At 41.6% G+C, this 24,661-nt stretch overlaps 1 long non-coding RNA gene across 3 annotated transcripts in view; it reads right to left on the reverse strand.

The window, feature by feature from the left end:
* Window positions 1-5,421: 5,421 nt before the first annotated feature.
* LOC128350267 (uncharacterized) overlaps window positions 5,422-24,661 on the reverse strand; it is an 81,453-nt gene continuing 62,213 nt past the window's right edge. Inside the window, exon 3 of one of the 3 annotated variants that reach the window (XR_008319221.1) lies at window positions 5,422-5,825. This is a non-coding gene — a long non-coding RNA (uncharacterized LOC128350267). Of the gene's footprint in view, window positions 5,826-6,028; window positions 6,173-10,433; window positions 10,523-24,661 lie in introns of those variants that run through there. The other 2 variants (XR_008319222.1, XR_008319220.1) reach the window with 2 other exon arrangements.

The following is a 24,661-nucleotide window of genomic DNA, read 5'->3' on the forward strand; positions in this document are numbered from 1 at the left end:
ACAATGTTAGCTCTGAGTTTCAAACAGGCCTCTGTAGTTGATTGTGCTCCAAAGGACAATAATTCCCTCAGTTTAGAAAATCTGATTGGATTAAGAATCCAAAGATAAAACCAGGGCTGCTTCATGCAACATGTTTTCAGAAGCATACCTACGGTGTTAAGCATATACCTAAGCATAGAAAATGTGCATGTGGTGTTTGAAAACACCTGCATCAGTAAAGGTACATTGATCAGAGAGAGTCAGGATTGGCTGAATCTCCCTCAGTGGCAAACCTGACTTGGTTGCATCTGTTTTAATGTTTATTATGTAGGATTGTATTGCTTCTTAACATCTTCATTTCTGGGAGGCTATATATATTCCAGGGGCTGGTGCTGGTGTCTACCTTATCTTTCTCTTTATATACTTTTGATTTTAAAAATATGTATTTATAATATTGATAAAATATTATTTAAAAGCCTTTTTGATTAAAAGAAATATTATTATTTTTCGATGCAAACAATTTTAAGAACTTTGTTGAATAGTGGTATATATATATTTGTTGTAGTAGTGCATGTGTGTGTATTAGGGGTGTGCACAGACCAGTTCATGGTTGAACTGGTCCACTGTGAACCAGGCTGGTTCAAGCAGTTTGACGGCAAACCACTTTGAGCTGGCTCATTGGTCTGTCCAGCTGGGCGGTTCTATCTGAATTCGCACCGATCTGCTGCGAACAGTCCTTGCACACCCCTAGTGTGTATGTGTATACAGTATATATATAGAGAGATGGAATTTTCAAGCCCAATAGTTTTGCCTTCCCCCACTTTCTTAGCATGTTCATGCATACAGTGAAGTCTGCCTTGTCTGAGCACACTTTTTAATAGTCTCTCTGTGTGAGGCATTACATCTTACTGCTTCTGCTTTTATTGGTTTTTGAGTTGCTGCTGCGAGGGATTTTTTGTTTGTTTTAAAATGATTGATTGCAGTATTGTTTCTTGCCTTTACAAGCTGTAAGCTGCTCTGAAAACTTCTGATCGTAGAAGATGTAGCGTATAAATATTTATGTATGTGTGTGTGTGCACGTGTGTATTTAAATCAATGTTTGAAACAGCTTTCAGTCCCAGCGAAATCAGTGAGATTGACAGGTTGATTGATCCTGAGTATGTCCCTACGAAGACATTTCTCCTAGTTGAGTTCTCCCAAGCAAGGACCAGCTCTGACTTGACCACCACGCCCCCAGCTCAGCACAGTGTAACAGCAAGCAACTACCATTGGTCCCACCAAATACTTTCTACTGAGCAAGTTGCAGCAGTGCAGTCACAGAGGTATTTTGTTTCTGTATATGGAGATTCAGTTCCTAGCTATCCGTTCCTAACTATTAGCTACTGATAGTTCTATCATTTGTAAGTCCATCTGCTCTTTTTAAAAAATAAGATCTATTCAGGGTCCATCTATATGTGTTTTCAAAAACTTGGAAGTTGTATGGGTTTTTGGATTTGACTTACAAGTGCTTTTACAAGGCACTCAACAATAGTGGGCAGTGTTGTCCACCCATGTAGAATATTCAAGTATTTGCGGATAAGGAACTCACATTCTTTTTAGACCTATGGCCTGTCTTCCCATGCAAATTTGCACCATTTTATAAATCCCTGTGTTTTGGTTCGGTAACATGTATAGACAATTAAACAGAGCTTACAACTATATAACAATTTCAGAAAACAAGCTTTGTTTTAGTTTTTAAGTCTCATTTGCAGGAAGAAAATATGAATCTTTGGCCAGCCCCACCAGACATTTCAGCCACATACTTTTTCAGCAGAGCCACCATCATTTCATTCATTCATTATTTATTTATTTAACTTATTTCTATACTGCCCAAACCTTGTGTCTCTGGGCAGTTTACAATTAAAATCAAAACCATTAACATTAAAATCATTTAAAACTCAATGTTAAAAATATTAAAACTTAAACTACAAATTATGAGATTTGTAGATTGTTTTAATTCTTGCTTACACTTCTCTTCTGCTTTCTATTCCACATAAATACCATTCGCATGTGGCATGAAAGCTAGAGAGGTTCAAATGTGCTTTTTAGTGCCTTGTGTGAGAATGGTCTTAGGCAGGATTTCTTAACCTTGAGCCCCAGATGGTGTTGGACTACAACTCCCAGAATCCTCAGTTGGAATGGCTTTTGCTTGGGGATTATAGGAGTTGTAGTTTAACAACATCTGGGGGCCCAAGGTTAAGAAACCCTAGTATAAGGCATCTCTGACCATCTGTGTGAGTAATTTTTCATGAGTGAACTGGCCCATAGAGCTAACATATTTCATCTTATGGTCAAAGTTCTTCTTTCAGTGTGCTATTTGCATAGTGGACAATAGCCAGACTAGTTACTTGTGAATAAGCACCACTTACATAGGAACATAGGAAGCTGCCATATACGGAGTCAGACCATTGGTCTATCTAGCTCAGTATTGTCTTCACAGACTGGCAGTGGCTTCTCCAAGGTTGCAGGCAGGAATCTCTCTCAGCCCTATCTTGGAGATGTTGCCAGGGAGGGAACTTTGAACCTTCTGCTCTTCCCAGAGCGGCTTCATCCCCTCAGGGGAATATCATACAGTGCACACACATCAAGTTGCCCATTCATAGGCAACCAGGGTGGACCCTGCTTAGCCAAGAGGACAAGTCATGCTTGCTGCTACCACAAGACCAGCTCTCCTCTCCAGTTAAATCAATGAGACAAGTTAATCATGGCTAATAAGTCCCATGAATGCCTGTGGCTAACATACAGAGCAGCACACCATCCATAGAATGGTGTATGCACTGAGTGGCAGTGGGGGCTGTTGCGGGTACTCTAAGGTGTGCATAATTGCTGCTGCACTGCTATTGCCATTTTACCCAGTGTTGGCAGTGGGACAGCAGCGATTATGCACTCCTTAGTGTGCATGTAACAGCCCCCGCCAGGGCTCACTGAAAGGGCAGACTCTCAGCTGGGATGGAAGGTATGCCTGTGCATCCCTCTTCCACAGACGGCATGCTGTGCTGTATGTTAGCCAGTGGGACTTAGTAATGCTATTGTATTTATTGTTATGTATTTTTGGCATTTCTATACCGCTTTTCAGGAAAAACTCCTAAAGCAGTGTATATAAAAAGCACTGAAAGGGCAAGCATCAATAAATACTCATACAACAAGCAACATGGGATCTTTGAAGAACTAGATCTTTACATGTGTTATTCTTTAGGCTTTGTCTCTTCTCTCCTTCTCTCAGAGCAAGATGCTTCTGAGGTAGCTTTGTCGTGTCCTTTGGGGGAGGCAGCCAATGCGTGGGGAGCTAAAGTAGATGTTGGCAGCTCCTCAGGCTCTGTCTTGTCTCTCCTCCTCTCTGAGCGAGATGTCCCTCGTAGTGAGATGTCCCTCGTTAGTCTGGATGTTGCTCAAGAGACATATGATGACACTTTTTCTGCTGGTGATTTACTGTAGTAAACATGTTCTACGAATACATTATGGGCTTTATTGCTCCTCTTTGAGTATACAGTTGTGTCATCAATGTTTCCCATTGTTTGGATTTGGCTTATAATGAATATATTTCCTACTACAGATTTATTCAATTAGGTTCCCTTTGTTTCTTATTGGTCAGTCTTGTGGGGGATCCTTTACTCCTTTACTGATAGAGCTACACTGGTTGCCAATAGGCTGCCGGACAAAATACAAAGTGTTTTGACTTATAAAGTTATGACTTATAAAGCCCTAAACGGTTTAAGGCCTGGGTATTTTAAGAGAGCATCTTCTTCACTACGAGCCCCACCACCCATTGAGGTCATCTGAGGAGGTCTGTCTCCAGTTACCGCCAACTCGTTTGGTGGCTAGACAGAGACGGGCCTTCTCAGTCACTGCCCCAAGATTGTGGAATGCGCTCCCTGCTGAGATACGATCCTCCCCTATCTCTGGCAATTTTCAAAAAACACTTGAAAGCCCATCTTTTTGCCCAAGCTTTCTCAGCTTCCTAAATTTTTAGGTTTTAATTTCTGGTTTATTTTTAAATGGTTAAATTGTTTTTAGTTTTTGTATAAGTTTTTAATTTGTTTTATGCTATTGTTAACTGCCCAGAGATGAATGTTTGGGGCGGTGTACAAATTTGATAAATAAATAATAAAAATAAATAATCTTTTTGGTTTCCCGTTGGTATGTCTGTATAGATCCCAGTACGCTTTATAATTTTTCTTCATTTACTGTGGTAAACATGTTATTTGGACACTGACAATCTTGTCAAACGAGTCCCATAATCATCTTACAAGTGCCAGATTTATTTTGCTTAGACACTTCTGAAGACTCTCACCATAGGATGAATCCCAAGTCACACTGTATGGAGACTGGGTTCCATATCCCTGTGGACCTGCAATGTTAATGGTTGCCTGATCATTCTAATTAGCTTGGCAGACTGCTCTGCATCTGATTAGAAATCCTCTGCAAAGTGAACCTCAGCACAACATATAGGGTTTTATTATTTATTAGGTAGACCCCCTTGAGATGTGCAGCACTTGTAAATTCAGTGCTAGTTTGCAATGTATACCCTTTCCCACCTTTTAATATTTTTATATTTAAATGTATATTTATATTACATATCTTTATTGACAAAGGTTAAAACCATAGCATTCATATAATATGGTTTTAAAACTTGGGCAGATGCTTCTCCTGATGAAAGAGAAAAAATTCATCAGTTCAAGGGAAGGAGCAGTGAAGAAAAAACTAACCAGATAATCTCAACATTTAATACTTGAAAGAATGTTATTAAATCCAGGTGGTGCTTAGGTTCACCTACATTTCATTGGCTGACATTCTGGGCAGAGTTAGTAGGGCATAAAATTGCAGCATGTCTGCAGAAATGCTGTATTGGAACTCAGCCCACATGTTGCCAAGAATGCAAATGCAGATAGGGGGAAAGGGGGAAATGGTTTTTGCTGCTCTCTCCTCCATCCAGAAGTACCTTTTGCCTTTATAAATATGTTCTTGGTCGTGTAGCCCTCAAGGACATATTTCTGAAGCCAAGAAGTACTTTTGGCAGAATAAGAGAGCAGTGAATTGCTTCCACCTCTTCCTCCACCTTGGTTGTCTGCTTGGCAACACACTGGCTGAGCTCTGATATAGTATGCTGCTCTTTTACGCTCTGCTAACACTGCACAGAATGTGAACCATTTACCTCAACTGAATGTGTGTGTGTGTGTGTGTGTGTGTGTGTGTGTATATATATATATATATATCTTTAAATAGTTTTCTTACAAGCATTTTCATTGTAACAATTTACAATTATTTTCAATTGTACATTATTTTCCCATACATCACTGCATTCCAGTACATATAAAAAGCAATTTTTAAAACAAAATAATTGTCTTCTCTCTTGCAACCATACATAATTTGTTAATTTTGCTGTTGAAATAATGCCTTGTATGCAACTAATCCATTGCTAATGGGGGATTTTAAAAAAATTTCCCTCCACCCCCCTTTACCACAGATGCTATTATTTATTTTATTATTTTGTTTTATATATTTCCATACCACCCAGAACATGCATCTCTGGAAGCTTGTAAGCTTGTGGAAAGACAGGTCTAGCAGTTGGTGGAGTTTGCAGCAAAGGCTTGAACATTTCCTGTCTGGCTGTGCAACATGAATCTGTGTTATTCTGAAAACAACTGATAGTGGAGGCATCTGTGGAATTCGTGGTGACATTTAATGCAATGTTGAGTTACTTGCACTCAAATGAATTTAGATTACCTCCTTCTAGTAGACACATCTCCCTTCTTCACTTCTGCCTCTTAAATCTGTTGTATGGTCTGCAGTCTGGATGGGGCCTCAATCTGCAGCAAGATATATTTTTAACAATGCTACCGCATCAAATGCTTCCAGACCATTCCCATGTAGCATAACTCTATTTAGTGCCATTGATAATGTACTGGCAGTGTCAGAGTTAAATACTCAGAGCAAACAGTGCACTCAGAAGCTAATGCTTTTTGTCTTTGGCATATCTAATAAGGAGATCCCTCTGAAACAAGTAACAATAATCAACCAATCGACCAAGTCTGTCTGTCTACACAATGAAATGTCTCCACTTTTTGATCAACAATTCTGCTATCAAAAGTCCATTTTCCACATTTTGAAATGTTGACAGATTTTAACATTTTCCTTGAATGCTGTTTGATTTTTTCTGAAAAGAATCAAAACAAATATAAGAAAATGATAGATGAGAAAATTAATTTAGAAATTGTGGGTTAAAAAAACACATCTCCACAGTCTGAGAAATACCAAGTACAATTTCTATGACTATGCTATAATTATGGGAAATCACATTATTTGCATTTAAAAAAAAATTCTTTTGATGGAATCAGTTCTGTTTGTTCCAAAATTGCCAAATGTATTTAAAGCTTCACAGAGGGCTGCATGCGTTCCACACACAAAAAGGAGGAGCATCTGTGATTCATGAACATCTCACTGCTTTTTATGGAGCAGAAAAGAGAGAAGGAGGCTGGCTGAAATGGAAGAATGCTTTGCTTCACTAGGCAAATTGGTGCAGCCAGGAGATAGATAGATAGATAGATAGATAGATAGATAGACAGATAGATAGGCTGGAAGCTTATGGAAGGACAGGTCTAGCAGGCACACAGAGAAACTACACTTTGAGTCTGCTATAGTAATTACTCCTCAGTCACAAATAATTATTCCAGCAAGGCCAAAATTACATGTCACACACATGCATTCATAATTACAAATTACAAAACTGTAAAAAAACAAAACACAAGTATCTGAAACTCATCAAGAGCAAGGAACATCAGGGCTAAAGCAGCAGATTGCATGTGGCTATTGCATTTCATCTTCACATCAAAGGAACATAGCATAGGGCTTTATAATGAAAGGGGTGGTTAGCAGGGTGTCACAATGTAAGGGTTGGTTAGCAGGAAAAAGCCTAGCCAGTGAAATTGCACAAGGCGTCTTTCAAGCTTTCTGTTTGATCCTAGGATATGGATGGAAGGCACACAATGCAGCAATCTTGCCAAAGTTAAGCAGGTCCGAGTCTGGTCATAACTTTTATGGGGGACCACTGGGCAGCCCCATGTATGGTGCCTTGAGTTCCATGATGGGAAGAATGTTGAATGAATACATTAAGAATACAGTAAAGTGTACCGTCAAGTCAATTTCGACTCCTGGCGCCCACAGAGCCCTGTGGTTTTTCTTGGTAGAATACAGGAGGGGTTTGCCTCCTGCACAATATGAGATGATGCCTTTCAGCATCTTCCTATATCACTGCTGCTCGATATAGGTGTTTCCCATAGTCTGGGAAACATACCAGCAGGGATTCAAACCAGCAACCTTCTGCTTGTTAGTCAAGCATTTCCCCCCTGCACCATTCTTCTGGGAAACATACCAGCGGGGATTTGAACCAGCAACCTTTTGCTCCCTAGGCAAGTTACTTCCCTGCTGCGCCATTTGGTGGCTCACCTTAAAAATACCCTTTCTTTATTGACGTAGTCAGTCTCCTGAGGTAAGTATGTAACTATAGTTATAGTTATAACTATATTAGTTATAACTATATTAGTTATAACTTATAAAGCCCTAAACAGCTTAGGCCCTGCGTATTTAAGAGAGCGTCTTCTTCACTATGAGCCACACCACCCGTTGAAGTCATCTGAGGAAGTCCATCTCCAGTTACCACCAATGCATCTGGTGGCTACACAGAGACAGGCCTTCTCAGTTATTGCCCCAAGATTGTGGAATGCGCTCTCTATTGAGATACGATCCTCCCCATCTCTGGCAATTTTTAAAAAACATCTGAAAACCCATCTTTTCGCCCTAGCTTTCCCAGCTTTTTAAAATTGTCTGTTTTAATTTTATAGTTGTTTTTAAATTGTTGAATTGTTTTAACTTTTTATATGTGTTTTAATTGTTTTATGTTAACCACCCAGAGACGAAAGTTTGGGCGATACAGAAGTTTGATAATAAAATAAATTAATAAATAAGCAAGCAAGCAAGCAAGCAAGCAGGGACCAACTACACTCCACTGAGCTCCTTGAAGAAAGGGTGTGATAGATAACATTGAGGGTATTTTCATGATGACTGGAAAGTGGGCCAAGGGAGCTTAGCCTGGTTTCCAGTCGTGAGAACCAGCGGGCTCGCAGGTGAGCCTGGTGGTTCCCTGGCAGGTAGCCCGCCAAAGTAGCCCTCCCCTTAGCCCAGGTTAGTGGAGCTAGTGCTCTGCTAACCCGGGCTTCCTGATAGTGTATTGCTGCACCGCAGCGCTGCACCATGGCAACACACAAGGAGACCCCCGGCCAGGGGGCTGCAAGCAGCCTCCCGGGCTTGGGGGTCTCTCCAGGATGTCCCGCGCAATCGCAGGGAACTTCCAGGGACCACATGGCCCCCAATCCCTGCTGCCCCTGCTGGCTCTGTGATGGAGCCGGCAGACATGTGGGCAGCCAATCCAGCCACCCAGGCTGCTGCCTTGATTGTGTGTTGGGAGAGCAGCCTAAGCCTCAGAGATCGTGAGACTCACCTCATTATGTCTTTGAGGAATCCCAGGATCACCATTAACGAAACTGGGAAACAACTGGTTTATGCACTGTCAATTTTTTGCTCCCCAACAGCTTCTGATTCCTCCAAAAGGCTATTAAAATAATGGCTCTCCTCCACAAAGTTCTCCACTTAGACCATCAATTTACATTGTTGTAAACTGCCCAGAGATGAGTTGAGATTTGCTAAATCATTTTCTCTGTTCTTTGTATAAGGCATGCTGTCTATTTGAATGTATCATGTTTACTGGCTTGGGGGAGGATTCTGGGTTTGTTTGTCTGCACCTTACTTGCCGTCCTGAATTCAAACTGAGAGGTTCTCCCTCTCACTGCATAAGAGACTATTAGTCTGCTTATTGTTTTCTCAGCCTATGTTTTAGTTAGTAATATATATCAAACTCTTGTTTCTCAGTTAAAGTTGCTTCCTGTATAATTAATTATAAAGGATGAGGAATTTATCTGTAACAAGATGTGAGTTTGGGGTGATGCACAAATATAATAAAGTTCCATTTGCACATGTAGGCAATAGGGATGTGCACGGAACCACACCGGGTGGCTCGATGGTGGTGGGGGGTTGCACTTTAAGGGTGGGGGAGGGTAGTATTTCTCAAGTCCTACAGGGTGGCAGCGTACTTCTCTGCCGCCCCATTAGCTCTTCAGCTGGAAGTGGCAGGAAGTAGCTGGTGCATGGGCACCCAGACTCCTGCTAACCAATTCACCACTTATGGCAGATAAAAAAGCCTTTCAGTGAGGAAGGTGCCGGGATGTAGTGTGTGTATAAACCTGGTGTGTGTGTGTGTGTGTTCTCTTAATTTTATACCTGACACTTGCTCTATGTCTACATGGGATGGTCTGTGTGAACAAGAAGCTTTGTGAATTCATGGGGCTTGTTTTGTTGCTGTATTTACAAATGTATTGCTACTATCCTAATTACTGATGAGAATCTGGAGACTGAGCCTAGGGTCAATGCATGCAGAGCATGTGTTTCACATTGAACATATTCTGGAGAATAACTATTATGGCATTCTTCTGCTTTTGCTAAATTTACGTGGCCCCAGTCCTGAGACCATGAGTGCAGGGCTGAACGAAGATGCCCAGCCTTGAGGATGCCCATTTCAGAATGAGAATATTGACCAACACAATGAGGAAAATTACTCAAAATTGTCCACTGAAATGAAAAGGACAAGTTAGGCAATGCCAGTTCTCAGTTAATCATATTCAGTTCATTGTATTCATGTGCAATTCTAATAGGCAAATTAAATATGGCTTTCTAATTCAAGATATATATAATTGTGAAGTAGCCTTCAGTTTCCATACTGGGCCTAACACTTGGGGTCCATTGACATAAAATGTTTAATGGAAGATGCAGAGGGTTTACTGAGCATGTAGAAGGTGCCACTTACTTAATTATTGAAAACCAACTGTCCGATCATTCATGAGAGAAGCCAGTCACTGAGAGAAAGCTACTGCTATGCACTAAGTCCAATTATACACAGGCCAAGCCATTCATATGAATTATTTCCTTGTGCAATGCATTTTAGTTGTTTCCACCGTATTATTTAAATAACTAAAGGCATTACAAGAAACAATGACGTAAAGCAATGGTTCTTTTACTCCTAGAGTGTACGGTATCTTTATGTGGCTCATATCTTTCCTAACTTATTCCTCATATGTGCATTCTCTGCCCTCTTGATGCAAGATTTCTTTATCTCTCACTGTCTTTTCTGCCCAAAGAGGTCATATGCTTTTTCCCACCCTCTGGAGGAGGAGCAAGAGGAGGAGAATATTTTATTTATTAGTCACCCAAAAACAAATTGTTCTCTTGGCAGCTCACAACAACACAATACAAACATCCTATTAAAACACATAACAAATAAATTACAATAGAAAATAGAAAATACTGTACAAAATCTTTTATTTGGAAAATGTGAGGCAGGACTGGGATCACAGCTCTTCAACTGACCATGGGTCTTCCATTGATACTTTCATTATCCCTAATAAGAATGAAGAGAGAGAAGCTTAACATTCAAATGTCAGTGGAGCTTGTTTTGAACAAGAACCAATTCATATCAGAAAATGAAACACAAGTGTTTTGGTAATTGGGACAAGGAGTTAGATCAAGAGGGCAGTGACTGGAGGCTGGTAGATGGACAATTAGCAGTATACCTGTGGCAAGGATGAATTTCTCAGAGCAGCCTTACCTACAGCTATCAGTAATAATGAAGGAGTGAAGAGTGCAAAGGCCAAGTCAGAAAATAAATCCAGCCCTCACAATACAGCACTTTCCCACATAAAGCCAGTGAACCAGCATGTAGGAAATGGAATGGAACAGAACATCTTGTCCCTTTGTATGAAAAGGCTTTTCAGTACCTTCCAAACCAATGAACTATATGTATAAGTACTGCAGCCGTTATCTTTAGATCTGTCAAGTTGAAGAATCAGATACTAACACCGAGAAGCAGTTTTCTAGGGGGCAACTGCTAGATTGCTTAACAAATCAAGTTTGTTTTTTTTCTTTTGTTGCAGAAATAAACCAGTGAAACTTGGTGGGTGTGCTATGGGTATAATTTAACCTATTAATAAGCTCACTTTCCATTTTCTCCCAAAATATGAATTATGCAAAGTATAAGTTTCTCGGAAACTTCAAAGCATCTTATTAGCTCTCTAAAAACAGTAAACTGTCAGGACAGGAGTAGGTGATTGTAAAGCTGCACTAATGTGGAAAACCCTGAACTTAACGGGGACTTGAATCAATCAATATTGCAACAAAGGTTGTATTCAGGAATATGATCATGCAAAATGTGGATTGATTGTCTACTCTGAGCTAGAGTTTGGTCAACTGTGCTCTCCAGCAAAATAAAGACATTTAGGGATACATCTGAAGACCAAGAAAAAAAGTATATGTGTGAAGCCACATGTTCTCTTGCACATAGTGTTATAGTATTAACTGCAGACAGATCATTATTTGCTCATCCCTTAGCAATGGAAAATATTAACCATTTATTGTTTGTTGATCTATTTTTGCATCTAATGGATCAGTGTATCTTGATAAGAAAAAGAATAAATTGGTCTTAATGTTAGAGGGAATTATGGTTACATTACCCGATGATAATTCAGGATGAAAGGCTTTACTGGATAGTTATTGTGGATGGTAAGTCTGAACTGCAAGCCACAAAGGGGTATTTTCACTTGCACATTTTGGTATGAGAATACAGAGAAAAGATTGCTCATATGATGAGTCTGTCTTACATTCGATATTTACCTAGAAGAATAAATGAAAACCTTACAAGAAACTAGGAATTTCAAAGTCCTGATTATGTTCAGATGAGAGCAGGAACTTAAACACTCATCAACTATTCCTATGCGGGGGGAAAGCTTCTGTCTCATTCCAAAGCAAAGTAGGAGTTAATTATAAAATTGCAGAAAAGATTTTACAATGTGCAAAAGTATCCTCCAAAATGTTATATATTGCCTAAAGGTAAGGGATTGTTTAAGGCAGGGATGGCCAACCTGAGGCCCTCCAACCATTGCTGTACTACAGTTACCATCATCCCTGGCAGCAATCCTGGCTGGAGATGATGGGACTTGTAGTCCAACAGCAGCTGGGAAGCCATAGGTTGCCAGCCTGGCATAAGAGGCTCCCACTAAGACACAATAACTGGGCACAGAGGCACCTTTTAACGTGGTGATTCTCTTTATTTAGCAGGGGGAGAGTAACTGGCCCTATCCACCCCCAGCACAGTATTTCCAGTGACTGTTGCTGGTGTGTATCCTATGTTTCTTTTTAGAATGTGAGCCCTTTGGGGACAGGGTTCCATCTTATTTGTTTGTTATTTCTCTGTGTAAACCACCCTGAGCCATTTTTGGAAGGGCGGTATAGAAATCGAATGAAGAAGAAGAAGAAGAAGAAGAAGAAGAAGAAGAAGAAGAAGGTTATTGTATGTACTGCTGACGTGAAACGAGCAGGGCTACCAAACTGCTGGTGTTTGCTTCAGTAGTGGATGAGTTTGTACTTTCTGTACGATTCTACTTAAGTCTTGTGAATCATCCCTGGTTTGTTTCAAGATTTGGAAAAAAAGTTCATCTCCGTTAGAAATGTCTTTCATGTCCTTGGACTTCTAAAATATTCCTCAATAGCCTGGCACTGATGTGACATTTCCCCATTTCTTAACTGTGGTTAAGAATCCTTCCCAGTCTTCTTTGGGATTATGTTCTAGGGCTATGCAGTACAGCCCTGATTCAATCTGAAACACACACACACCTGTCCCACCCACCCCAAAATCTGAATTATTATTATTTATTATTATTTTACATTTTATATCCCGCTCTTCCTACAAGGAGCCCAGAGCGGTGTACTACATACTTATGTTTCTCCTCACAATAACCCTGTGAAGTAGGTTAGGCTGAGACTGCTAATGAAGCTTGATTCAGCCACTTTGATTCATTCTGCCCCAATGTGTGCGTGTGTGTGTTGCGGGGCGGGGGTAATTTCTCCAATTGGAAAAGTAACAACAAGAAAAGGAAGGGCCACCTCCTCCCTTGCTTCCACACAATCAAAAATTGGAAGCATACACAGCCCCCAAACCTGGGTGGAACACAGTTTTTGACTGTGTGAATGACCTCAATGTGTGTTACCATGTATGCATGTATATGGATGTTGGGATGTAATTGTAAGAAATGTGAGAAAGTAAGTGTGTATGTCTGTGTGAGCATGTGTGCATGTGTGAAAGCAAGCAAACAAGAAAAATAATTTGCATGCAAAAGTGCAGGTATAAGGATTAGGTGGAAGGCAGGTAGAAGGGCTGCATAACGTTGGCCCTCCTGCAGATGTTGGCCTACAGCTCCCATAATCCCTGACTACTGGCCAGTGTTGTGGTTATTTAAAATATTTATACCCTGCCCCTTCAGTAAACTACTGCTTGGGCAGCTTACAATATTAATAAGATAGGTACAATATAGGATAAAATATTAATAAGAGTAAAATGTTAAAAGACCAGGTTAAAACCACAATTAAAATAAGTTTTAAAACTGAAATTAAAATCAACAAAAAGCTAAACACACAAAAAATCTACCAGATAAAAGCAAGGGTTAAGATATTTTAAAACCACTATAAAAAGATGTTCCTTCAGTGGTTTCTTAAAAACACTAAGGGAGAGAGCATGGCAAAGCTCTTCTGGGAGGGTGTTCCAAATTCAAGGGGCCACAACCAAAAAGGCTCAGTCTCTAGTCCTCGCCAGCTGGACCTTCATTAGTGGCAGGGCCATGAACAGGGCCTGAGATGCCAAGTGGAGGGCTGTGGCAGGTTTATATGGGTGAATGTGGTCTGACAGGTACTGTTGCACTGTGACTGGGGATTATGGGAGTTATAGTCCAAAAACAGCAGGAGGGCCAAAGTTGTGCAGCTCTGGATTAGAGGCTAACGTACTGCACAACTTTACATGTGCATTGCAACATAACATCCATGCAATTGCACAAGTGCACTCCTCTGAAAACGAGTTGCATTGGAAATAATGGCCATACTGTCACGCCTTTGCACAAGTGCATTCTTGTGTATGCACAAGAAGTACACAAACACAAATACATGACAGTATGGCCATTAGTTCCAATAGCTATTATTGCATCACCCATGTAACAGTGTGCACTATGTCAGCCAGAGTATGCGATCTGGACTCAGGAGACCTTGGTTTGAATCCTTACTTGGGCCATGAAGCTCACCAGGTGACCTTGGGCCAGATCATCTCTGTCTCACTCTGAAACTACAAGATGCTGCCACATGGAAAAGAAGACTAGTCTCCTGTACCTTTAACAGATACACCAAGGAAGGAATTTCAGCAGGTGCAGCTTGTCATGCAGGGGGAAGAAAAGCTGCTGAAATTTCTTCTTCTGTTCTGTGCATCTATTAAAGGTACAACAGGAGATATGTCCTCTTTTCCATATGGAAGAGCTATCTCTAATCCACCTCACAGGGTTGTTGTGATGGTAAAATTGAGTAACCCCATTCATGCATACCACCCTGAGCTTCTTAGGGAAAAAGTGGGATAAAAAAGATATGAGCAATGATGGATAAATGAAAGAAACATTCTACATGCTGGACAAAGAGGGGGGGGGGAGCACGTGCCTGCAAATATTCTTTCAGTTGTAGCGTATGGAACAATTTTACATCAGACCAAAAGATGGGGGGGGGGGATTGTTCTCCACTCCTGCCTTAGTGAGACTTTCAGCTGACTATTAGTTGGTTTTGGCTGAGAAATACCATATAGCCCAAGGCTTAGGCGCAATCATGACTGCCATATAAAGACTGGGAAAGTATATTTTACATCTTGTTGGAGATTTAATTCCTCCTCCGGGGGTGGGGGAACCCTGGAGAGCTGAAATATTATTACGGTTGTTAGACAACAAGCTCATTCAACAAGGTAAAAGGCAGCAAACCCAGCTTTGCTGCTTGTGAGAACTCATGGAAAGCCCTCCAACTCAGCCCACTCAAATGTGGGTAGCCTAACTTTTAAAGCTTGATTTTAACTGAGGGAGGACAAAAACAGCAGCTGCTCTACCCCAGAGTTTGATCCTGTGTTGAATCTGCAGTTTAAAACTGTTCCCAGCTCCTGGCAGCCATGTTTATAATAGAGTTCTACAGCTAGAGGGACCAGTCAGAGGATAGCTGCTGCCTCCGGGAGCTGCCTCTCTACTGGGAACACAATGTGTTATGGGATATTTGGAGGATCTCTTTCCTTTTTCCTCCTCACGGACCTGTTGCAATTGCCTGTAGGGATGTGCACAGAACCGGACGGGGGAAGTTCAAAGGAGAGGTGTTGACTTTAAGGGTGGGGGAGGTTGCACTTACCCCTCCCTCCACTTTTCCCCCACTGATGCTTGGTTTGCAATGGGTCTGTCAGGGTGGTAACATACCTTCCTGCCTCTCCATAGCCTCGTTGGACCCTACATCAGAGGAAGTACCCGACGTGCATGCCAGCGCGTGCCCAACGTGCATACTCATGAGCGTGATGTGTATACATGCACCAACACACGCAGGCATATTGGATACTTCCACTGATCTAGGGTCAGACAAGGCAACGTGGCAGCAGGGGGAAAACGCTGCCCCCTGGCAAACCCTTTGCAAATGGAGCGCAGGCGGGGAGGAAGGTGGAGGGAGGGATAAGTGCACCCTCCACCACCCTTAAAGTCAACCCTCCTGCCTTTGAACTGGTGGAACCACCAGTCGTTCAAACCGGTCTGGAGGCCCATAAAGGGCCTCCGAACCGGTTCCGTGCACATCCCTAATTGCCTGGGTGGTGAGTAACCAGAGCCAAATGGTGGATCTGATCATCTGTGGGAATCAGAGTAGGGGTTCTTTCCTCCCTCAAAACATCCCCAGATGGCCATGCAAAAGATCTTAACCACCAAAGTTCTGTGAAAATATCTTAATATAGCCATTCTAGAAACAACTGCTTCTAAACGCCATCCCTTTGTTTGCTTCTCTCAGTGAATGATTGCTGTCTCACTGTTTTTGCTAGAGGCAGTGAGCCTTATTTTTATTCCCAGCTGTTTTCAGGCAACACCTACGCTTGTGAAGGAAAGATGCACATCGAGGAAAAGCACAGTCCCGCCATAAAATAGGGAGCCAATGTCCTACAGCATGGAGATGGACAGTTGGTGCCTCAATTCAATTAGTAATTAATGATAGTGTCTCATTTTGCCAAACAAACAAACAGACTGTCACAAAGCATTTGCAAGGCTCACTTCAAACTGATATGTGCAAATAAATTGCTTTAGTGCCACTTTGTGGTGAAGTTAAGCAATAGAAGATCTCCTGACTTAAACAAAAGAAGAATGCTTCTGTGGGCACTATCTTGGTAGATGCATAAACTCAGACTGTTGTTCATTTCTCAAATGAGAAATGTAGAGGATCAACCCAATTCAGAAGTCACAGGCTTGGCCTGGAAGACCACCCGTAAAATCCCGGATAGGTTTTGCTGATTGTGAACACAAGGGTTGCCAGGTCCAGATGGTGGGAAAAGTAGATATCTATCACCAAAAAGTAGAAAAAGAGGACTCTTTCCATTTTTAAAAAGTATCAAAAAAGTCTCCACTTTGCATAAAATTTGCATATGTTTAGTGATATTATATATGCATTTTTTGATTTTAAAATGGATGATATGAGGAAAACAATACAGCTCATCACTGTGCAGCTGATGACCAGGTGAGCTGTGTGTCTGCTCATTCTGATGTCTAGGTGCAGAGTTCTCAAGGCCCCTGTTTCTTAAACGTATATTCATCTCCTGGTTAGGTTTACCACACACACCATCCTCTGTCCTCCGCCTTATGGATCATCCAGCCTGCTCTCCAAAGCCAGGCCAGCAACCTCACCTCTTGGCTCAAGGAAGGGAAGCCAGATAGCTACCAAGGAAGCCTCTTTGCGTGCTGATGCATGGTTTGCATGCTGATGCATGGTTTCCCACTCGCTTACTGTACTCTACAACTACAAACATCTATATACTGCTTTTCAACAGAAGGTTTCACAATGGTTTTCAAAGTAAAATAAATAATAAGATACTCCCTGTTCCCAAAGGGCTTACAATAAAAAAAGAAATGCAAGGTTTCTTTTCAGCATCAGCCATTGAAGAGATGTTTTGCTGGGGTTGGATAGGGCCATTTTATCTCCCCATGATGAATAGAAGAGATTTGCCACTTTAAAAGGTGCCTTTTTACTCAGCAGGGAGCCTGGTGTGGGGAGGGGGACCACCAGAGTCCCCCCCACCCTGCCCCGTGGCAGCACGCACACACACACACACACACACACACACACACACACACACACCCTGAGGCTACCAGAGGTGGTAAGTTTTTTTTAAAAAAAAACTTTTCCATAGAACTCCCGAACTTGCCCCAAGCTGTTCCGACGCCAGGTCCAGCTCGATGTCGAACTGGCTCGAGAGTGAGCCAGTTTGCACATCCCTATAAAATTCCCTAGTAGGCAACCCTAGTGAACACTCAGTGGTGAGAAAAAAAGTTCTGTACTCTTCTTGGTGCAAGCGCTTCAGGCCTGAGAACAAGCTATAATTTATTTTTCTATGTAAACTACTTTGAGAACCTTTGCTGAAAAACGGCATATAAATATTTGTAGTAGTAGTAGTAGTAGTAGTAGTAGTAGTAGTAGTAGTAATAATTCAATTTCTATACTGCCCTTCCAAAAATGGCTCAGGGCAGTTTACACAGAGAAATAACAAATAAGATGGCTCCCTGTCCCCAAAGGGCTCACATTCTAAAAAGAAACATAAGACACACACCAGCAACAGTCACTGGAAGTACTGTGCTGGGGGTGGATAGGGGCAGTTACTCTCCCCCTGCTAAATAAAGTAAATCACCACGGTAAAAGGTGCCTCTTTGCCCAGTTAGCAGGGGTAGTAAAAGCTGCCATTTTGTGACTGGCTTTGCCTCCCCAAGCCACTATTTCAATCCATCATAGGAACATAGGAAGCTGCCATATACTGAGTCAGACCATTGGTCTATCTAGCTCAGTATTGCCTTCACAGACTGGCAGCAGCTTCTCCAAGGTTGCAGGCAGGAATCTCTCTCAGCCCTATCTTGGAGAAGCCAGGGAGGGAACTTGGAAGCTTCTGCTCTTCCCAGAGTGGCTTCATCCCCTGAAGGGAATATCTTGCAGTGCTCACACATCGTCTCCGATTCAGAAGCAACCAGGGCATACCCTGCTTAGCTAAGGGGACAAGTCATGCCTGCTACCACAAGACCAGCTCTCCTCTCCTCTCTCATAGAATCGATATCTTTATTATGGTCTTTGACCAAAGCAAACATAAAACTGTCATCTACTGTTTCATGCTGGCAGCACCCAAGGCTTTGTGGCAGGGGAGTAGCTCCTGGAAGCCATAAGTCTGCCCACCCCTGGAGTAGATAATACTAATCTCAATAGACCAATAGTCTGATTCTATACAATGGTGTCATATGTTTCTAGACAGATGGCTGTCAGGGATAGGCTCTCTTTTGTGGTGGCATCTCAGCTGTGGAAGTTCTGTGTGTCCAGCAGAAACTCTCTTGAGTCTTAGACAAAACCACTTCATTTGCCTAGGCCTTTCATTAATCAGTTTTGAAGATTATATGTATACCTCACTTTTTAACATCAATGTGTACTCAAAATGGCTTTCAAACTCTTTCCAAACCAGTAGATAATTACACAATGCAACAGAATGTGGGGGGACGGGGCGGAATTGAATGGCAGTTTTTAAAAAATGGTGAAAAGAAGCTGAAGGGTTAAAAAAAAAACATTTAGAATCTTACTTTTAAAATGCCTGCTGTTAACAAAAAGTGTTTCGACTCCATCTAAAAGTGGGGTACTGAAGGGGTTAGAAGTACCTCCCATGAGAGAATGTTCCAATCTGGGTGCTACAAATGGAAGGGCCCAATCCTTCATGCCCACCTATCAGGCCTCTGGCAAAGCTCTTCCAAGCCTAAGCTCTAGAAGACGGCTGATAAAAACGAATATTAAAACTGCAAGAAAGCAATACATAAAATTACCACTACTAACTGGGCTTTATCCCTGCTAACTGAGCAAATTGGCACCTATTTAGTGGTGGTTCTCTTATTAGGGGTGTACATTTTGGAATTTTCTTGTTTTGATTTGTATCCGAATTGAAACACCCCCTTTTTGTTTTGTACCCAAATTTTCTGAATCCGAATCAGCCCTGTTTTGTTTTGTAGCCGAATTTTCCAAATCTGAATTGATTGGGATTTTTAAAAAGGGTCCCAGGGCAAAAAAAAAAAAAAAAAAAAGTGGGTGGTGGTGGTAGTGTCCAATGGATGGAAGCTACCACCCAAATTTCAAAGGAATTAGGCAAAGGGCTGATTTTTTGTGAATTTTTTAAGTTTACACATCTTTAAGAATTTTCCCATAGGGAATAATGGGGATTCCAGCAAATGTATCACTTCAAATCAAGGGGAAAGGGATGACCCAGAGTGGAGTGTGGTGGGTGGTAGTGCCCAATGGGGGCAAGGAAACTTCCAGAATTATCTCAAAAGAATTAGGAACATAGGAAACTGCCATATACTGAGTCAGACCATTGGTCTATCTAGCTCAGTATTGTCTTCACAGACTGGCAGCGGCTTCTCCAAGGTTGCAGGCAGGAATCTCTCTCAGCCCTATCTTGGAGAATCCAGGGAGGGAACTTGAAACCTTCTGCTCTTCCCAGAGCGGCTTCATCCCCTGAGGGGAATATCTTGCAGTGCTCACACATCAAGTCTCCCATTCATATGCAACCAGGGCAGATCCTGCTTAGCTATGGAGACAAGTCATGCTCAACCACAAGACCAGTTCTCCTCTCCATTGGGCAAAGGGCTGATCTTTTGTGAATTGTTGAAGTTTATGTGTCTTTTAAGATTTCTCCCATAGGGAATAATGGAGGTTTCAGCAGCCCCATAATTCCACTTGGGGGGCACTGGGGTTTCCCAGAGCGAGGGGTTGTGTAGTGCACATAGGGTGCCAACCACCTCCATACCCACAAGCCCTTGGGGTACTGGGTTTTGTGTTTCTGAGGTGTTCATTGTAGATTCTCTGGTAGCATATGAGATTTTCAGTGAAAAACAAGAATCCACTCTCATATGCTACCAGAGAATCTACACTCAGAACACCACAGAAACAACAGAACCCAGCACCCCATGGGTTAGCAACCCTTCCCCTGGCCAATGTGGGGTCAGTAAAGAGTGGCAAGAAGCAAAAGAGCCAATGGGGAACAAGGAGTTAATTGTCAGCAGGTCAGCCCATGATTTAGGTCACCGATCAGAAGGCTGGAAGGGTGGGAAATTCAAAGAGATGTCAAACACAAAATGGAGACTGACTCAGAGATCACTACAAAATGGAGGTCTGAAACAACAAAACATTTTGTAGCCGAAACAGGGACGTTTTGTTTTGTATACAAAACTTTTGGATCTGGAAAATGGGTGTTTTGTTTTGTCTACAAAACACCCAAAACAGGCTGTTTTGGGTACAAAACGTTTTGTATCCGAAACATTTCGCACATCCCTATCTCTTATATTTAGCAGAGGGAGAGCAATTGTCGCTATCTCCAATGGCTGTTTGCAGTTGTCGTGTGTGTGTGTGTGTGTGTGTGTGTGTGTGTTAGATTGAGATCCCTTTTGGGACAGGGACTATTGTTTTATTTCTTTTGCTGCGTAAATTGCTTTGATATCCTTTTTTGTTTAAAAGTGGTATATAATTGTTAATAATAATTACTTGAACTACTTAAAACCATAATTCATAAAAGTCTCACATTATCATCTGGGAGTGGTTTAGGGAAGGGAAGAGCCCCTAACCCATTCCTAGCAGACAAACAGAGCCTCAGTTTCTTGCCTCCAAAATGGCCCCAAAATGGCCATTCTGGGCAGACAAACAGAGCCCCTAACCCATTTCTAACAGGCAAGCAGAACCTCAGTTTGGATCTGCCAACTCACCTCACACACGAACATGGCAGCTGCAGGCTCTATTATTGCCTCAGGGAGCTGGGTCCTCCAAGGCTTGAGGGAGGTTTCCCAGAATGCATTGAACTCCCAGTAGAGAGGCAGCCCTCCTCAGACTGACCCTTCTAGCCACAGAACTCTGGTAAACATGGTTGCTGGCTGCCACTTAAAACAGGGATTTCAACACACAATTAGCAGACCAAGGAAGGACTGCTGCTATTTTTGCCCCACTGCTATAAAAATCAAGGTTAAAAAGTTGGGTTGCCTACATTTGAATGGACTGGGTAGGCAGGTGTCCTGTGGGTTCTCACAAGAAGACAAGACTTTTTACTGCCTCCTACCTTCTGGTTCTTGGTTGTGTGAAAGCCCTTGTATTGCTAGCAACTGCCTTGGGGGCCTTTTGAAGTTAACAGGTGAGGTATACATATTTTAAATAAATATTAAACTCTGGACCCAAATAAATGGATTCTTACTTTAGTGAAGGCTCGTGTGTGCCACCTTGCATTTTGATGTTTATTATTGCAGCCTAAGAGATGGTTCTGACAATGGCTTCTATCTCACCCTTTCTTGGACTACTTGCTTCAGTGACACATGTGAATGGTGTTTCTGCAAACTAGAGCTTTGAAAGAGATTGCCAGAAACTATTATCTTCCTAATTAGTGATCTGCAATGAGTCTAGCATCACCTGTGCTGTTAACAAGAGAAGGGGAATGCTTCAAGCACTGAGATTTTGGTATTGTGACAGTCTGGCAATATCCTGTATTACTGCTCCTGAATATTTGAAGAAAACAGTATATTCAAGAGTGTCTAATTGATTGTATAAATCTGCAGATGTATAACTTGTGAAATTTTGCCTCTGAATCTATTTTGTCATTAATCCCTGACTTTTCCATTCTCATCCTTCCATTGCTATGCAAGTATCCGGAATGTCCGAGCCAACTCTACAGCTCCTTGCTGTTTTCTGACTCTAAGCCTGCCTGCCATCACAAATAGCGTTGCCAGGTTGTGTGCAGCTGCGACCAGCATTTGTCGGTGGATGGTAGGCAGTGAGTCCTATCAGTCTCACTCTGACCCTCAGTGACTCGGGGTGGGCTCTCTACTTGCTCACTCAATATTGATTCAGTAGAAAGACTTGCGCTCCTCCCTTTCTTTTTTACTCTTTATAGTCTGACTTATCCAGTTTTATTACTTTGGCTTTTTATGTATTTTTGTCTTCTCATGTCTTTTAATCTTTTTACATCCATTTTTATGCCCCCCATCCCTTTTTATGCCTTTTATGCACTTTGATGATGTTTATTACTTTTCAGGCTTTTCATGCCCTCATGCTTCTGGTGTACTTTCTACTATTTTTATAATTATAATGTACCTTAAGTACCGTACCATATGTAATCACCCTGTGTACATTTTATCTACTCTCACTTTTAATATGTAATCACCCTTATACTTTATGCTGGTCTATGACTGTAATAAAGATTGATTGACTTTTCCATGGCGGGGAAAAGCTAGGTTACATTGATTGATTGATTGATTGATTGATTAAGTGCCATCAAGTTGGTGTCGGCTCTTACCGATCACATAGGTAGATTCTCTCCAGGGTGATCTGTCTTCAGCTTGGCCTTTAAGGTCTCTCAGTGGTGCATTCATTGCTGTTGTAATCAAGTCCATCACCTTGCTGCTGGTCGTCCTCTTCTTCTCTTTCCTTCAACTTTTCCCAGCATTATGACTTTTCCAGAGAACTGGGTTTTTGCATAATGTGTCCGAAGAATGATAGTTTGAGCCTGGTCATTTGTGCCTTGAGTGAAAATTCTGGATTGATTTGTTCTATGATCCATTTGTTTGTTTTCCTGGCTGTCCATGGTATCCTCAAAAGTCTTCTCCAGCACCCAAGTTCAAAAGCGTCAACACTTTTTCTATCTTGCTTCTTCAAAGTCCAGCTTTCGCACCCATAGAGTGTCACAGGAAAAACCACTGTCTGAATGATCCTAATCTTTGTAGATACAGACACGTCACAGCATCTAAATATCCTTACAGGTTACACTAGTATCTCACAAACAATTCTAGTTATCCCTAATGCCACACACATTTCTTCATATGGAAATATCCATACTAAGTTACTCAGTAGTACTACTCAGGAGTTACTCTAGAGAACTACTTAATTTCAGCCAGATTTCAGTCAAGCAATTTAGTTGACTGAATATAATAATTTAGTCAGGATGTCAGCCATGGTTTCCAGTGGAAGTTTCCCAGAGCAGGCCAGTATCAAACACTTGAAGCACCAAATGGAGTGGCATTTATCCCCCACAGCCACACACAGCCACATCAGTATATCTCAGCTATGGAGAGACAAATCCAGAATTTCAGCCTGAGGGCTTAGCCACTATGGTCAAAACACAAACCTTTACCAAATCCAAGCAAGAACATTTTTCTGGCTGAATGTATAGCTTCTAAAATAACAGAGAGATCAGATGAAACAGAGAAGCTTGTGGGTTTTGTAGGTTTGGCATACTATTCACATTTCAGGGATTTAAAAAAAAAAAGACCCTGCAACTATTTGTCACCCAAATCCTGGCATCCATTAGAGCCTTCTGCTGGGAACAGCTTATCCCATTCATATTCTTCAGCATCATCTTTCCAGCTACGCTGCAACATGTTTCAAAGGAAACAGCTTTAGGATGTGGGTGGTATTTGATCCTGTAGGATATGTTTTTTTCAAACCATCTGTTGTTTGTGAGACTATTGATAGGGAGGGAAAGAGAGCAAGTGAACTCTACATGGCTTACACTATAGCTGTATAATTTTAGTTCTTCAGAAGACTTACAATACCATCAACCTGATTCAGGAAGATCAATGTACAGAAGTACCATATTTACCAGGATAGAAGATGACCCTGAATTTAAGATGACCGTCTTAAAAATCACTTATCCAAAAGGAAGAGGACCATGAATTTTGCCCGCAAAGTCTAACTTGACAGAACTTGGGGGGCGGGACCTAGTCTTGGATTCAGGTAAATACAGTGGCTTCCGTGCATGAGTAGCCAACCTACATCTGCAGGCATGGTTCACATTGCAATGTTTATTAATGCATGTTGAATTGGCTGCATAATCATTTGATGTAGACATGTATCTGCATTAGGTCCACCAGCTGCTACATGCATTTAGAGTTGCATCAAAGTCATGGAGTATAAATTCATTCATTCCTGGGATTTAGCAAAGTTATAGTTTTGGTGAATTTCAAGAGGTCAAAGGTTGTGGTGAATGTCAAGAGAATCAATGCATCTCCTTGTTTTCCTTCTTGGCATCTGCCTTGCAGTTATATTTCAGGGATTCTTGGAATGATGCCTCACTCTCAAACTGTGCGTAAGGGCTTATTCGGATGGTCAGTTCAAAGTTTGCCCATGTCTGTTTATTTATTGTTCGATTTATATACTACTTTTCATTAAAATAATCTCAAAGCGGTTTACAATATAATTAAAACTATGCATAATTATGGTATATGGCATTTTTCCTTTGTAGCATAATCCTAGCTAAGTTCCAGTTCCAGGCATTAGTGCAATTACACAATGAGAAGATTCTCACGATCGGCCAAAAGTGAGCTAAGGGAGCCTAGCCCGCTTTGGGGCAAGCTTGAGAACCACCGGGTGAGCCCGGTTTCGCAGGCAAGCCCGGTTTTCT

Source organism: Hemicordylus capensis, chromosome 3 (genome assembly GCF_027244095.1).
Source record: "Hemicordylus capensis ecotype Gifberg chromosome 3, rHemCap1.1.pri, whole genome shotgun sequence".
NCBI lineage: Eukaryota > Metazoa > Chordata > Lepidosauria > Squamata > Cordylidae > Hemicordylus > Hemicordylus capensis.